Below are 14,584 nucleotides of genomic sequence, written 5' to 3' on the forward strand. Positions count from 1 at the left end.
CTGAGAAGTTTACTTCAATTCTGCGCCCATTGAATCTGTTTTTTGCCTTCTGTATTGCCGCGGGTTGGGTTCTTTTGGCTCTCCCGTGCATTTATTTCTTTCTTTGATTTATTTTTTCCAAAAAAAAAAAAAAAATTTTCCTTCCGACACTGGGTCGGCCGCGTGGCTGGGGCCCCGCGCCTTCGACCTTGCGGCGGAGCTTTTCCGGCTTATGTCCCGGCCGATCACCGGTTTTAAAAAGTGCAGCAAGTGCCAGCGCGCGATTTCGCTCATGGACCCGCATCGACGCTGCCTACAGTGTCTGGGTCCGGATCACTTTCCGAAATCGTGCCGGCCTTGCTCCACTCTGACGGCGCAAGCGTTTAAGCGCCGCTGTCTGCTGTGGGAGTCCATGTTCAAGATGGAAGCTTCGTTGGATCCTTCAGCTTCGACATCAACTGGTGCTTCGACTCCGTCGGCGAAGCCATCTGCCTCCCCGGCTGCTTCGGGCCTTCTGAAACCGGCCTCGTTCACGCCGGTTTCGGCCTCGACCTCGGCGCCGGTGCCTTCCTCCGTCTCCTCGGAACAGGTATCGACCCCTACAGTTCCACCGGTGGTGCTTAAAGTGCCGAAGGCTGGCAAGCAGAAGCACGCGGCTCCGAAAGAGCGCGGAGACCGTGCGGAAGGGCCCCCTTTTGGTGCGGATCCCTCCATATCGGCTTCGTTGCGGTCCATTCTGGAGGCTCAGTTTGTGGAACTCATGACCACCATGGGACCCCGGCTGATTGCCTCGATCCAGGGTGACCTCCCAGTTCCGGCTCCGAGGGGCGGGCCGCCCCCTCCTTCTCCACCGCGCCGCTCAACCTCGTTACTCGGCGAGGAGGAGCGGCGGGCGGTGTCCGGTTCCTCGAGGCGGTCCTCGGGTAGTGCCATGCCTCCCTTGGAACCGATTCCCTCGAGAAAGGCCTCCTTTAGTGATATGCCTCCCTTGGAGCCTATTCCCTCGAGGAAAGCTTCCCTTAGTGACTTGCCTCCCTTGGAACCTATTACCCCGCCCCATGACACAGTGTGGCGTCCACCTTCGAGGCCTCCCAGTCCTGGGCATAGCAGGAAGCAGGACGAGTTCTTCCGAACCCCCTATCAAGCCTGGGCGGCTTCTGGGGAGGCACCGACTCTTCCGCCTCTCCGATCGACGGCCTCGAGTCCTATCTGCTCCTTGGAGGCTTCTGGGGACCAGTATTCTCACAGAAGGGCTCGATCCCCTTCCAGGCATCGAGAGGGGCATCGATCCAGACACTCTTCGAGGCATTCCTTTCGGCACTTGACCGTCTCGCCTCAGAAGAAATTGCCTCGGATGGGGTATTCTGCTTTGGCTGGGTCTCCTCCTCCGGGCCCGGAGTTCGAGGACCCCGAGGTGTTTTACTCGCCCTGTTGCTCACAGGCTTCTGTGGAGCCCGAAGCCTCGACTTCTTCTAGTCCTTCTCGACGACCGGCGCTGGCGGACCAACTGTCCTTTTCCTCGTTTCTCAGGCAGATGGCGGATGACATGGACATTACCCTCGATGCTGGGTCTCGATACTCCAAGGAGTACCTCGATACCATGCACTTGCCTCGTCCTCCGGCCGAGTCCTTACGCCTGCCTCTGCACAAGCTCCTTGACCAGACCTTCATGAGGTGCTTTGAGTCTCCTTACTCTATCCCTGCGGTCCCTGGAAAATTGGATGCTCGGTACCGCACGGTGCATCATAAGGGCTTTGAGGGACCTCAGCTTTCTCATCAGTCCCTCCTGGTCGAATCCTCGCTCAAGCAGTCTCATTCTGGCCAGGTGTATGCTTCGGTACCTCCGAGCCGCGAGGGCGGGACCATGGATAAGTTTGGACGACGCATCTATCAGAATTCTATGATGGCGTCCCGAGTCCTGAATTATAATTTCCACTTTGCCACCTACTTGGAATTTTTTCTGCCTGTACTTCGGAAATTCACGCCCTACATCGAGTCCCAGGCTCGGTTTGAGTTTGAGGAGGTGGTTGCTTCGCTGTCCCAGCTTCGTCTTCAGTTGATGCAATCTGCCTATGATGCTTTCGAGCTCTCGGCCCGAGCAGCAGCCTGCTCTGTGGCGATGCGCCGTTTGGCCTGGTTGCGGACCATTGACATGGACCCAAATCTTCAGGATCGCCTGGCAAACGTCCCGTGTGCTGGGGCGGATCTTTTTGACGAATCCATCGAGACTGTCACGAAGAAATTGTCGGATCATGAAAAGTCCTTCCAGTCCATTCTTAGGCCGAAGCCTAAGCCTCAGCAGTCTCGACCCTCTTGACCGCCATTGATCTATCAGTGGCGTTATCAGCCGAGGCAAGCTCCTCCTGCGAGGCAACCTGCGAAGCGGCAGCCTCCTCAGAAGGCTCAGCAAAAGTCTCAGCCGTCTGCTGTCCCTAAGGCTCCTCAGTCTTTTTGACTGTCTCGTCGAGGGCATAACCAGTCTCGTTCTGCCTCCCCCTGTTTTTCCCAATTGGAGGGCGCCTCCATCATTTTTATCATCGCTGGGAGGCCGTAACCACTGACTCTGGGTCCTTACTATCATCAGGGAAGGATACTCTCTTCAATTCCATCGGGTCCCTCCGGACCACCCTCCAAGAGAGTATCCTTCCAACTTGACACAGACCGCCCTTCTTCTTCAGGAAGCCCAGGCTTTGCTCCGGCTCCGGGCCGTCGAGCCGGTCCCTGTGGACCAACACAACCAGGGGTTTTACTCCCGGTACTTCCTTGTTCCGAAGAAGACGGGCGACCTGCAACCCATTTTGGACCTCAGGGTCCTCAACAAATTCCTAGTCAAAGAGAGGTTTCGCATGCTGACGCTTGCTTCTCTCTACCCCCTCCTCGAGCAGAACGACTGGTTATGCTTTCTGGATCTCAAAGAGGCCTACACTCACATTCCCATTCATCCGGCCTCTCGCAAATTCCTCAGATTTCATGTGGGACATCTGCATCTGCAGTATCGAGTGCTTCCATTCGGTCTGTCTTCGTCTCCCAGAGTCTTCACGAAGTGTCTGGTAGTGGTGGCCGCTGCACTCAGGAACCAGGGTCTTCAGGTATTTCCCTACCTTGACGACTGGCTCATCAAGGCTCCCTTGGCATCGGGGGTCATCTCGGCGACCCTGTCCATGATTCTGTTCCTGCAGAGTTTGGGATTCGAGATCAACTTTCCCAAATCTCATCTACAGCCTACACAGTCGCTCCCCTTCATCGGGGCGGTCCTGGATACCATACGTCTCAGAGCATTCCTTCCTCCTCAGCGCATGGATGCTCTTCTTCATCTCTGCCAGTCTGTGTCTTCTCGCCAGTCCATCTCAGCGAGACACATGATGGTCCTCCTGGGCCACACGGCCTCTACAGTTCATGTGACGCCGTTAGCCAGACTCCATTTCAGAATTCCTCAGTGGACCCTGGCATCTCAGTGGACTCAGGTGTCGGATCCGTTGACTCGACACATCATCGTCACTCCTGCTCTTCGGCAGTCTCTACTTTGGTGGATGACCTCTTCGAATCTATCCAGAGGTTTGCTGTTTCACTCTCCTCCCCACCAGAAGGTCCTCACAACCGAAGTTGAAGCTGAGGACACGGAAGATAGCTTTCTCAGAGATCCTGCCAGTACCGAGGGCAGATGTAAGGAGGCAGACCGAGCTGCAAGCCATAAACGCATGGCTGAGGAGATGGTGCGAAGAGGAAGGCTTCCACTTTGTAAGGAACTGGTCAACTTTTTGGGGTAAGAACAAGCTCTACAGGAGGGACGGACTGCACCTGAGCACGACAGGAACAAGAATGCTGGCAAATAACGTCAAGAGCACAATAGACAAGGCTTTAAACTGAGGAGAGGGGGAAAGCTGACAGTCGATCTGGTGTCGACGCTTCGGGAAGGAATATCAAGGGAAGACACTGAAAGGGAAAAATGCAAAGTAGGCCTCCAAGGCAAGCGGGAAAATTGCAAAAAAGAACTCAAAGACGACCTACAGGAGTTCAAGGAACAAGTGAAATTAGAGAGCGAAAAGAAGGAAAACCAGCAGGAACTAAAAGGACATGCAGAAATGAGGAAGACAGCTGAGGACAAAGAAATCACACCATGGGAAGGGGACGAACAAAATGGGACTCAGGGGCTGGCACCCCAAGAAGGGGACGACAAGAGAATCAACCCACAAGGAAGAACAACAGGGAAAGTAAAAAACCAAAACTTAAATTGCTTGTACGCCAATGCAAGGAGTCTACGGACCAAAATGGGAGAGCTGGAAGTCATGGCCAACAAAGAGGACCTAGACATAATTGGAATCACAGAAACATGGTGGTCTGAGGACAACAAATGGGATGTAGTACTACCAGGTTATAAACTCTATAGGAAAGACAGGACATGTAAGAAGGGAGGAGGAATAGCGCTATACATAAAGGACTCCATTCACTCGACCATAATGGATACGGCAACAAGGGCAGAAGGTTTGGAATCGCTATGGGTTAAGTTACCAGGAAGAAAGGGAACCGACACAAAATTGGGACTTTATTATCGCCCACCTGGACAGCCAGAAACAAATGACAATGACCTAGAAGCAGAATTGAGGCAGGAATGCAAAAGCGGAAGGGTGACGGTTATGGGAGACTTCAACCACCCTGGGATAGACTGGAGCATTGGACACTCCAGCAGCGCGAGGGAAACAAAGTTCCTGGAGGCTGTGAGGGATTGCTTCTTGGAGCAGCTGGTCCAGGAACCGACACGAGGAGATACCACTCTTGACCTAATCCTCAACGGTCTAGAGGGCCCCGCAAAGGAGGTGGTAGTAGTAGGGCCACTAGGAAACAGTGATCACAACATGATCCAGTACAAACTAGAAATGGGAACACCAAAAGTGAAGAGAACCACAGCGATGGCACTCAACTTCAGAAAAGGGAACTACGAAGCTATGAGGAAAATGGTGAGACATAAACTCAGAAACAGCTCACGGAAGATGGAGACCGTAGAGAAAGCCTGGTCCCTACTCAAGAACACGGTGCAAAAAGCACAAAACATGTACATCCCCAGGTTTAGGAAAGGGCGCAAACAGAACCAAACAAAAAACAAGGTGTGGATAACAAAGGAAGTGAAGAAGGCGATAAGCGACAAGAGATCATCATTCAGAAAATGGAAAAAGGACCAAACTGAGGAAAACCGGAAGGAACACAAAAAACACCAGAAAGAGTGCCACCGAGTGGTCAGGGAAGCAAAAAGAGAATACGAAGAGAAGCTGGCTGGGGAGGCAAGAAACTTCAAACCGTTCTTTAGGTACGTGAAGGGGAGGCAACCGGCAAGGGAGGAAGTGGGACCATTGGATGATGGAACCAGAAAGGGAGTGGTAAGAGAGGAAAAAGAGGTAGCAGACAGGTTAAACAAGTTTTTCTCGTCGGTCTTCACGAGCGAGGACACATCCAATGTACCAGAACCTGAGGAGATTATAAGTGGGGATCTAGATGAAAAGCTGGAGCAAATAGAAGTAAGCCATGAGGACGTCCTACGACAGATAGATAGATTAAAAAGCGACAAATCACCGGGCCCGGATGGAATCCACCCAAGGGTACTAAAAGAACTGAGAAAGGAAATAGCGGAAACACTCCAGCAAATATGTAATCTATCATTGAAAACTGGGGAGATCCCGGAGGACTGGAAAATAGCAAATGTCACGCCTATCTTTAAGAAAGGATCAAGAGGAGACCCGGGAAACTACAGGCCGGTGAGCTTGACTTCGGTTCCGGGTAAGATGATGGAAGCACTTATTAAGGACAGCATCTGCGAGCACATGGAAAAAAATGGGCAGCTGAGGGAGAGCCAACATGGCTTCTGCAAGGGAAGGTCTTGCCTCACAAACTTACTACATTTCTTTGAGGGAATAAACAGCCAGATAGACAAAGGGGAACCCATAGACATAATTTACCTCGACTTCCAAAAAGCTTTCGACAAGGTACCCCACGAACGGCTGCTTAGGAAGCTGAGGAACCACGGAGTGGAGGGGGATGTATACCGATGGATTAAACACTGGTTGGCGGGCAGAAAACAGAGGGTTGGAGTGAAGGGCCAATACTCAGACTGGCAACGGGTCACGAGCGGAGTTCCGCAGGGGTCGGTGTTGGGACCGCTCCTGTTCAATATATTTATAGACGATCTGGAGACAGGGACGAAATGTGAGGTTATCAAATTTGCAGATGACACCAAACTCTGCAGCAGGGTTAGAACCACGGAAGACTGTGAAAACCTGCAAAGGGACCTAACGAAGCTGGAAGAGTGGGCCAAAAAGTGGCAGATGCGTTTTAATATAGAGAAATGCAAGGTCATGCATGTTGGGAAAAAGAACCCGATGTTCAGCTATACAATGGGGGGAACATTGCTAGATGTGAGTACCCTTGAAAGAGACCTGGGTGTGCTGGTGGATACAACAATGAAAGCATCAGCACAATGCGCGACAGCCTCCAAGAAAGCAAACAAAATGCTGGGTATCATCAAGAAGGGTATCACGACCAGGACAAAGGAAGTCATCATGCCACTGTACCGTGCAATGGTGCGCCCGCATTTGGAGTACTGTGTCCAGTATTGGTCGCCGTACCTCAAGAAGGACATAGCATTGCTTGAGGGGGTCCAGAGAAGAGCGACGAAAATGGTAAGAGGTATGGAAAACCTTTCATATGCCGACAGGCTAGAACAGCTGGGGCTGTTCTCCCTGGAAAAGAGGAGACTTAGAGGAGACATGATACAAACTTTCAAGATCCTGAAAGGCATAGATAAGGTAGACAGGGACAGATTCTTCAGACTGTGGGGAACAACAAGTACAAGGGGGCACTCGGAGAAACTGAAAGGGGATAGGTTTAGAACCAATGCCAGGAAGTTCTTCTTCACCCAGAGAGTGGTGGACACATGGAACGCACTCCCGGAGGTAGTGGTGGGGCAGAAGACACTACAGGGATTCAAAGAAGGTTTGGATAAATTCTTGAAGGAAAAGGGGATTGAGGGATACAGATAGAAGTAAGGATAGGTTTTTTTTTAGGGCAGGGAACACTTGACAGGTCATGGACCTGATGGGCCGCCGCGGGTGCGGACCGCTGGGTGCGATGGACCTCTGGTCTGATCCCGGTGGAGGCAACTTCTTATGTTCTTATGTTCTTATGATTCCTCGACCTATGCCTGGGGAGCGCATCTGGATGGGCTTCGCACTCAGGGATTCTGGACCAGTGCGGACCGACTCCATCAAATCAATCTTCTGGAGCTCAGAGCCATCTTCAATGCTCTTCAGGCATTTCAACATCTGCTTCACGACATGGTGGTCCTGATTCGCACAGACAATCAGGTGGCCATGTATTATGTCAACGAGCAGGGGGGCACGGGCTCGGCCTCCCTCTGCCAGGAAGCTCTCAGAGTCTGGGATTGGGCGGTTCGCCACAACGCCTTCCTCAAAGCTGTCTACATTCAGGGGAAGGACAATTCTTGGCGGACAACTTGAGTCGTCTACTCCAGCCTCACGAATGGACGCTCCATTCCACACTCCTTCATCAGATCTTTGCTCAGTGGGGGACGCCTCAGATAGACCTCTTTGCGGCTCCCCACAATTTCAAGCTGCCTCAATTTTGCTCCAGGATCTACACTCCTCATCGCCTCGAGGCAGATGCTTTTCTACTGGATTGGGGGAATCGCTTTCTGTATGCGTTTCCTCCATTTCCTCTCATACAAAAGACTCTGGTCAAGCTGAGGTCCGACCTCGCCACCATGATTCTGATTGCTCCTCGGTGGCCCCGTCAACCTCGGTGGCCCCGTCAACCTTGGTTCTCCCTTCTACTTCAACTCAGCAGCAGGGAGCCATTTCTCCTTCCAGTGTTTCCTTCACTGCTTACTCAGCATCAGGGATCGCTACTTCATCCCAACCTGCAGTCTCTCCACCTGACAGCTTGGTTCCTCTCAACGTGACTCCTCACCAGTTTTCCCAGGCGGTGAGGGATGTCTTGGAGGCTTCCAGGAAGCCTGCTACTCATCAATGCTACTCCCAAAAATGGACTAGATTTTCTTCATGGTGTATCTCCAATTCTAAGGAGCCTCAGCGAGCCTCCCTATCCTCTGTGTTGGACTATCTTCTATACTTGTCTCAGTCTGGTCTCAAGTCGACCTCTATTCGAGTCCCCTGAGCGCTATTGCGGCTTTCCATCAGCCTCTGCAAGGGAAACCTCTCTCTGCTCATCCTGTGGTTTCCAGATTTATGAAAGGACTTTTTCATGTCAATCCTCCTCTCAAACCGCCTCCAGTGGTTTGGGATCTCAATGTTGTCCTTTCTCAGCTTATGAAACCTGCTTTTGAGCCTCTGAGAAAGGCTCCACTAAAGTTTCTCACTTGGAAAGTGGTTTTTCTGGTGGCCCTCACTTCTGCTCGCAGGGTCAGTGAGCTTCAGGCCTTGGTGGCGGACCCACCTTTCACAGTATTCCATCATGACAAGGTGGTCCTCCGCACTCATCCAAAATTCCTACCTAAAGTGGTCTCTGAATTTCATCTCAACCAATCCATTGTACTTCCAGTGTTTTTTCCAAAGCCTCATTCTCATCCTGGAGAATCAGCTCTACACACTCTGGACTGTAAACGTGCTTTGGCTTTCTACTTGGATCGCACCAAACCACACAGAACTGCTCCTCAACTTTTCGTCTCCTTTGATCCAAACAAGTTGGGACGACCTGTATCGAAGCGCACCATCTCCAACTGGATGGCAGCTTGTATCTCTTTCTGCTATGCCCAGGCTGGATTACCCCTTCCCTGTAGGGTCACAGCCCATAGGGTCAGAGCAATGGCAACCTCTGTAGCCTTCCTCAGATCGACACCGATTGAGGAGATTTGTAAGGCTGCCACTTGGTCCTCGGTTCATACATTCACCTCTCATTATTGTCTGGATACTTTCTCCAGAAGGGATGGACAGTTTGGCCAAACAGTGTTACAAAATTTGTTCTCCTAAGTTGCCAACTCTCCCACCATCCCATTGAGGTTAGCTTGGAGGTCACCCACTAGTGAGAATACCTGCCTGCTTGTCCTGGGATAAAGCAATGTTACTTACCGTAACAGTTGTTATCCAGGGACAGCAGGCAGCTATTCTCACGTCCCACCCACCTCCCCTGGGTTGGCTTCTCTGCTAGCTACCTGAACTGAGGAGACACGCCTGGACCATCGGGCGGGAAGGCACTGGCGCATGCGCGGTGCGGGCATCTCGAAAATTCTGACTTTCTTCAAGCAAGACATGCTTGTGAGACGTCCGTATCGGGGCTCTGTCGGATGACATCACCCACTAGTGAGAATAGCTGCCTGCTGTCCCTGGATAATAACTGTTACGGTAAGTAACATTGCTTTCTCAACCTCTTGAAGTCAAGTACCCCCTAAGTCTAACAAATAGAAAACGAGGACCCTTGCCAAGCTCTGCCCCAGACCCCATAATAGTACTAATTGTAATGCAATTTTTTCCATCCATTTTTCATATGCACACAATATAATCTTATTGATACATAATGGTAACCACAAAATTAAAAAATTAAAGCACACTGTACGCAGAGAAAATGGTAATTATAATTCATTTTTTTTCAGAGGTCAAAGCAGATGACTTTAAAATATGCAATGTCAGTAACAACTATAGAAAAATAGACAAATAGTGCAAAATATAGATAGCAGATATAAATTCTCAAAACGGACACATTTCGATCACTAAATTGAAAATAAAATCATTTTTCATACTTTTGTTGTCTGGTGATTTCATGAGTCTCTGGTTGCACTTCATAGAAACATAGAAAGATGACGGCATAAAAGGGCTATAGCCCATCAAGTCTGCCCACTCTACTGTCCCACCCCATTAAGTCAGAGTGCTGCTCGACCCACTTAGAGATCCCACGTAGATGTCCCATTTATTCTTAAAGTCGAGCACGCTAGTGGCCTTGATCACCTGCACTGGTAGTTTGTTCCAGTGATCCACCACCCTTTCTGTAAAGAAATACTTCCTGGTGTCACTACCAAATCTCCCTCCTCTGAGTTTGAGCGAAGGTGACTGAAGGTCCCTTAGGAAAGAATATGTCGTTTTCCACCTCGACACGACCTGTAACGTACTTAAAAGTCTCAATCATGTCACCCCTCTCCCTGCGCTCCTCTAGAGAGTAGAGCTGCAACTTGCCCAGTCTTTCCTCGTATGAGAGACCCTTGAGTCCGGAGACCATCCTAATGGCCATTCGCTGGACTGACTCAGCTCGAAGTACATCTTTACGGTAATGTGGCCTCCAGAATTGCACACAGTACTCCAGATGAGGTCTCACCATGGTTCTGTACAGTGGCATTATGACTTCAGGTTTACGGCTGACGAAGCTTCTATTGATACATCCCATCATTCGCCTTGCCTTGGATGAGGCCTTCTCTACTTGTTTGGCAGCCTTCATGTCTGCACTGATGATTACTCCCAAATCTCGTTCTTCTGAGGTCGTAGCTAGTGTTTCTCCATTCAAGGTGTATGTTCTGCATGGATTTCTGCTGCCGAGATGCATCACCTTACACTTCTTTGTGTTGAAGCCCAGCTGCCATGTTGAGGACCAGTTTTCCAACTTGATCAGATCCTGCGCCATACCATCCGTGAGATCGCTTTCACCTACTATATTACACAGTTTGGCGTCGTCGGCAAACAGCGCTACTTTTCCCTGAAGCCCTCGGGTCATGTCCCTTATGAATATGTTAAAAAGGGATGGTCCCAGGACTGAGCCCTGCGGCACTCCGCTAGTCACCTCCGATGTCTTAGAGAGGGTGCCATTGACCACCACCCTCTGAAGTCTTCCACTCAGCCAATCATTGACCCATGCCGTTAGTTTCTCACCTAACCCCATCGATTTCATCTTGTTTAATAGTCTACGGTGTGGGACACTGTCAAACGCTTTACTGAAATCCAAGTACACTATGTCCAGAGACTTTCCCGAGTCTAGCTTTCCTGTCACCCAGTCAAAGAAGCTGATAAGATTGGATTGGCATGACCTGCCCCTAGTGAATCCATGTTGACAGGGATCCCTCAGATTCCCCTCATCCAATATCGTGTCTAATTTCCCTTTAAGTAGAGTTTCCATGAGTTTACACACTATTGATGTGAGACTTACTGGTCTGTAATTCGCAGCCTCCACTCTGCAACCCTTTTTGTGCAGAGGAACAACATTGACAGTTTTCCAGTCCAGGGGGACTCTCCCCGTACTTAGGGAGAGATTGAAGAACATGGCTAACGGTTCCGCCAAAACATCGCATAGCTCTCTGAGCACTCTTGGGTGCAGATTGTCCGGTCCCATGGCTTTGTTCACCTTGAGTCTTGACAGTTCTCTGTAAACATCAGCAGGTGTGAACTCATACTTCTGAAATGGGTCATCCAGGCTTTGCTTTGCATCCAGCCGGGGCCCGTGCCCTGGTGCCTCACAGGTAAAGACTGAACAGAAGTAATCATTCAGTAGTTTGGCTTTATCAGAGTCAGTTTCCACATAATTCCCGTCTGGCGTTCTAAGGCGTACTATCCCGTTTGTGTTCTTTTTCCTGTCGCTAATGTATCTGAAGAAGGATTTGTTCCCTTTCTTGATGATCTTCGCTAGAGTTTCTTCCATACGAAGTTTGGCCTTCCTGACTGCTGTTTTGACTGCTGCAGACTTTGTCCTGAATTCAATGTTTGCTTCTTTTTCCCCCATGCATTTGTATGAGAGAAATGCTCTTTTCTTCTCCTTGACGAGGTATGATACCTCATCTGTGAACCATTGGGGTTTCTTTTTTCTTTGTTGTTTGGTTACCGATTTTATGTAGCGGATAGTTGCCTCATGAAGGATCGATTGGAGTGTGTGACGTAGTGGTTGAAGCTACAGCCTCACAACCCTGGGGTTGTGGGTTCAAATCCCGCGCTGCTCCTTGTGACCCTGGGCAAGTCACTTAATCCTCCATAGCCCCAGGTACTTTAGATATATTGTGAGCCCACCGGGACAGATAGGGAAAATGCTTGAGTACCTGATTGTAAAAATCGCTTAGATAACCTTGATAGGCGGTATATAAAATCCGAATAAACTTAAACTTATTTCAAGGTTGACCACATAGCTTCCACATTATCAGTTACTTCTTGAACCTGCAGCGTCTGGTAGACGAAATCTCCCATGCGTGCGAAGTTAGTGCCCCTGAAATTGAGTACCCTTGTTTTTGTTTGTGATCTAGGGAAGCCTTTCTTAAGGTTAAACCATACCATGTTATGGTCACTGGTGGCTAGCGTCTCTCCCACCGAGACGTCCGAGACGCTTTCCCCATTCGTAAGTACCAGGTCCAGGATGGCCTGGGCCCTAGTGGGCTCTAGTATCATTTGTTTGAGCCGTACTCCCTTCATGGACGTTAATATCCTCCTGCTATCACAAGTTGTCGCTGATAGTGTGTTCCAGTCTACATCAGGCATGTTGAAGTCTCCTAATAGAACAGCCTCCCCCCGTAAGGTGATATTCTCAATGTCTTAAATTAATTCTGCGTCCTTTTCCTCCGATTGTCTCGGAGGTCTGTATACCACACCAAGGTACAGGCATTTTTCTCCACCTCTGGCAAAGTTTACCCAGATGGATTCCCCAGTATACTTGACATCTGTGATCCTGGTTGTCTTAATGTTCTCTTTGATATAAAGTGCTACCCCACCACCTAACTTACCCTCTCTGTCTTGTCTAATCAGGTTGTATCCTGGTATGGTTATATCCCACCCATGAGAGTCTGTGAACCATGTTTCGGATATTGCTACTACGTCTAGGTCTGCATTAACTATTTCTGTTTCTAGTTCTAGAAATTTATTCTCTAGGCTGTGTGCGTTAACATACATAGCTCTCCACTCTTTCTGTTTGCTAAGCTCCTGTTGTGAGCCACCCATTTGAGTCAAATTGTCTCCTAGCGATTTGTTTGCAATAAGGGTACTTACCTCAGACCTAGAAGCGTAATGTTGGTTCGCTACATCAGGATTGTTACTTACTGCTCCGGTGTAAAAGTGGGTACCCACCCCCGACTTACCTAGTTTAAAGCCCTTCGAAGTAGGCGGGCTAGTCTGTGTCCGAAGACAGTCTTACCTCTGTTGGTCAGGTGGAGTCCGTCTGGTCCCTGTAGTGTTTCTCCGTGATTCAGGAATCCGAAGTTCATCTCCTGGCACCATTGTTGTAGCCACTCATTTGTCTTCAGGATGCGTTTGTCCCTGTCCCTTCCTCTGCCCCTAACAGGAAGAATGGAAGAGAATACTACCTGTGCTCTTATCTGCTTCAGCCTCTTTCCCAGAGCTCCGAAGTCTCTCGCTATGTCCTCCAGGGTGTTCTTGGCAGTGTCATTCGTTCCGACGTGGATGAGCAGTATGGGGAAGTGGTCCTGGGGCCTGAGAAGTATATCGAGACAGGTGGTCACGTCTCTTATTCCGGCTCCGGGCAGACAGCAGACTTCCCTCGACTGCATATCCGGTCTGCATATTGGTCCCTCAGTGCCCCTCAACATGGAGTCCCCAATGGTTATTACTCTACGCTTCTTTTGGGGGTGTCGATCCATCGTCCCCGGAGATGGAGAAGTGTGTTGATCCTGGTCCACGTCGGTAGTCTCTTCCTGCAAGACCTGGAATCTGTTCTTCAGGCTCAGCTGTGGAGTCGATGTGGAGCTGCCCTGATGAGAGAAAGAGTGAGAAGGTGAGGAGATTGTAAATGGGGCGGGGGGGGGTCTCCTACGTTTACCTGTGGAGGAGGTTACTAACTGCCAGGAGTCAGTGTCTCCATCCATCTCCTGAACTGCAACAGTTGGTTTCTTTGTCGGCGGCCCAGGAGTCATCATGGGTGATCCGTCACGGGCCCGTTCTTTGATTTGGGATAGTTCCTGCACTATCCCATCGATGTAGGCCTCATCCTCTCTAATGTCTCTCAGATGTTTCACCTCCTCCCTAAGGCTTCTTAGTTCCTGCATGATGTCTTCATCCCGCTGACCGACCTCCTCTGTCTATATAGAGGCCGTGATGTACTGCTGTGGGCAGTGTTCCCGCTAAGCTGCGTTGGCCTGCGCTCACGCACAAAATATTACATCGCAGCGCAAAGTTTCTCTTCACAGCGCACACACGCGTCGGTAAGGTAAGGGGACGCATTGGGGGGATTGCACTTCCCCACAATTGCCATGCTTCGGTTCCTCTTCTTCCTTCCTTCCTCCCCCCCCCCCCCCCCGCGGGACCCTGCGGCACCATCAACTCTTACTCCCTCTAATGTCGGCCCTGCAGCTCCAGACTTCCTCGCACCTTCTCCCCTCCCCCTTTGGATCGCTATTATTTTAAATGTTATAGCCGCGGAGCTGTATCCAACAGTGGAGATGTCTAACCTCGGCCTGCCCCGGAACTCTTACTGCAGCAGACGCCCGTCTAGGCAGGAACAGGAAGTCACTGTTGCAGTAAGAGTTCCGGGGCAGGCCGAGGTTAGACATCTCCACTGATGGATACAGCTCCGCGGCTATAACATTTAAAATAATAGCGATCCAAAGGGGGAGGGGAGAAGGTGCGAGGAAGTCTGGAGCTGCAGGGCCGACATTAGAGGGAGTAAGAGT

At 50.3% G+C, this 14,584-nt stretch overlaps 1 protein-coding gene across 4 annotated transcripts in view; it reads left to right on the plus strand.

Annotated features, from left to right (window-relative positions):
• Positions 1 to 14,584, plus strand: part of PRPF6 (pre-mRNA processing factor 6) — a 325,322-nt gene that overhangs the window by 83,628 nt on the left and 227,110 nt on the right. The gene's annotated exons all lie outside the window — the stretch shown is intronic.

Source organism: Geotrypetes seraphini, chromosome 11 (assembly GCF_902459505.1).
Source record: "Geotrypetes seraphini chromosome 11, aGeoSer1.1, whole genome shotgun sequence".
Taxonomy (NCBI): domain Eukaryota; kingdom Metazoa; phylum Chordata; class Amphibia; order Gymnophiona; family Dermophiidae; genus Geotrypetes; species Geotrypetes seraphini.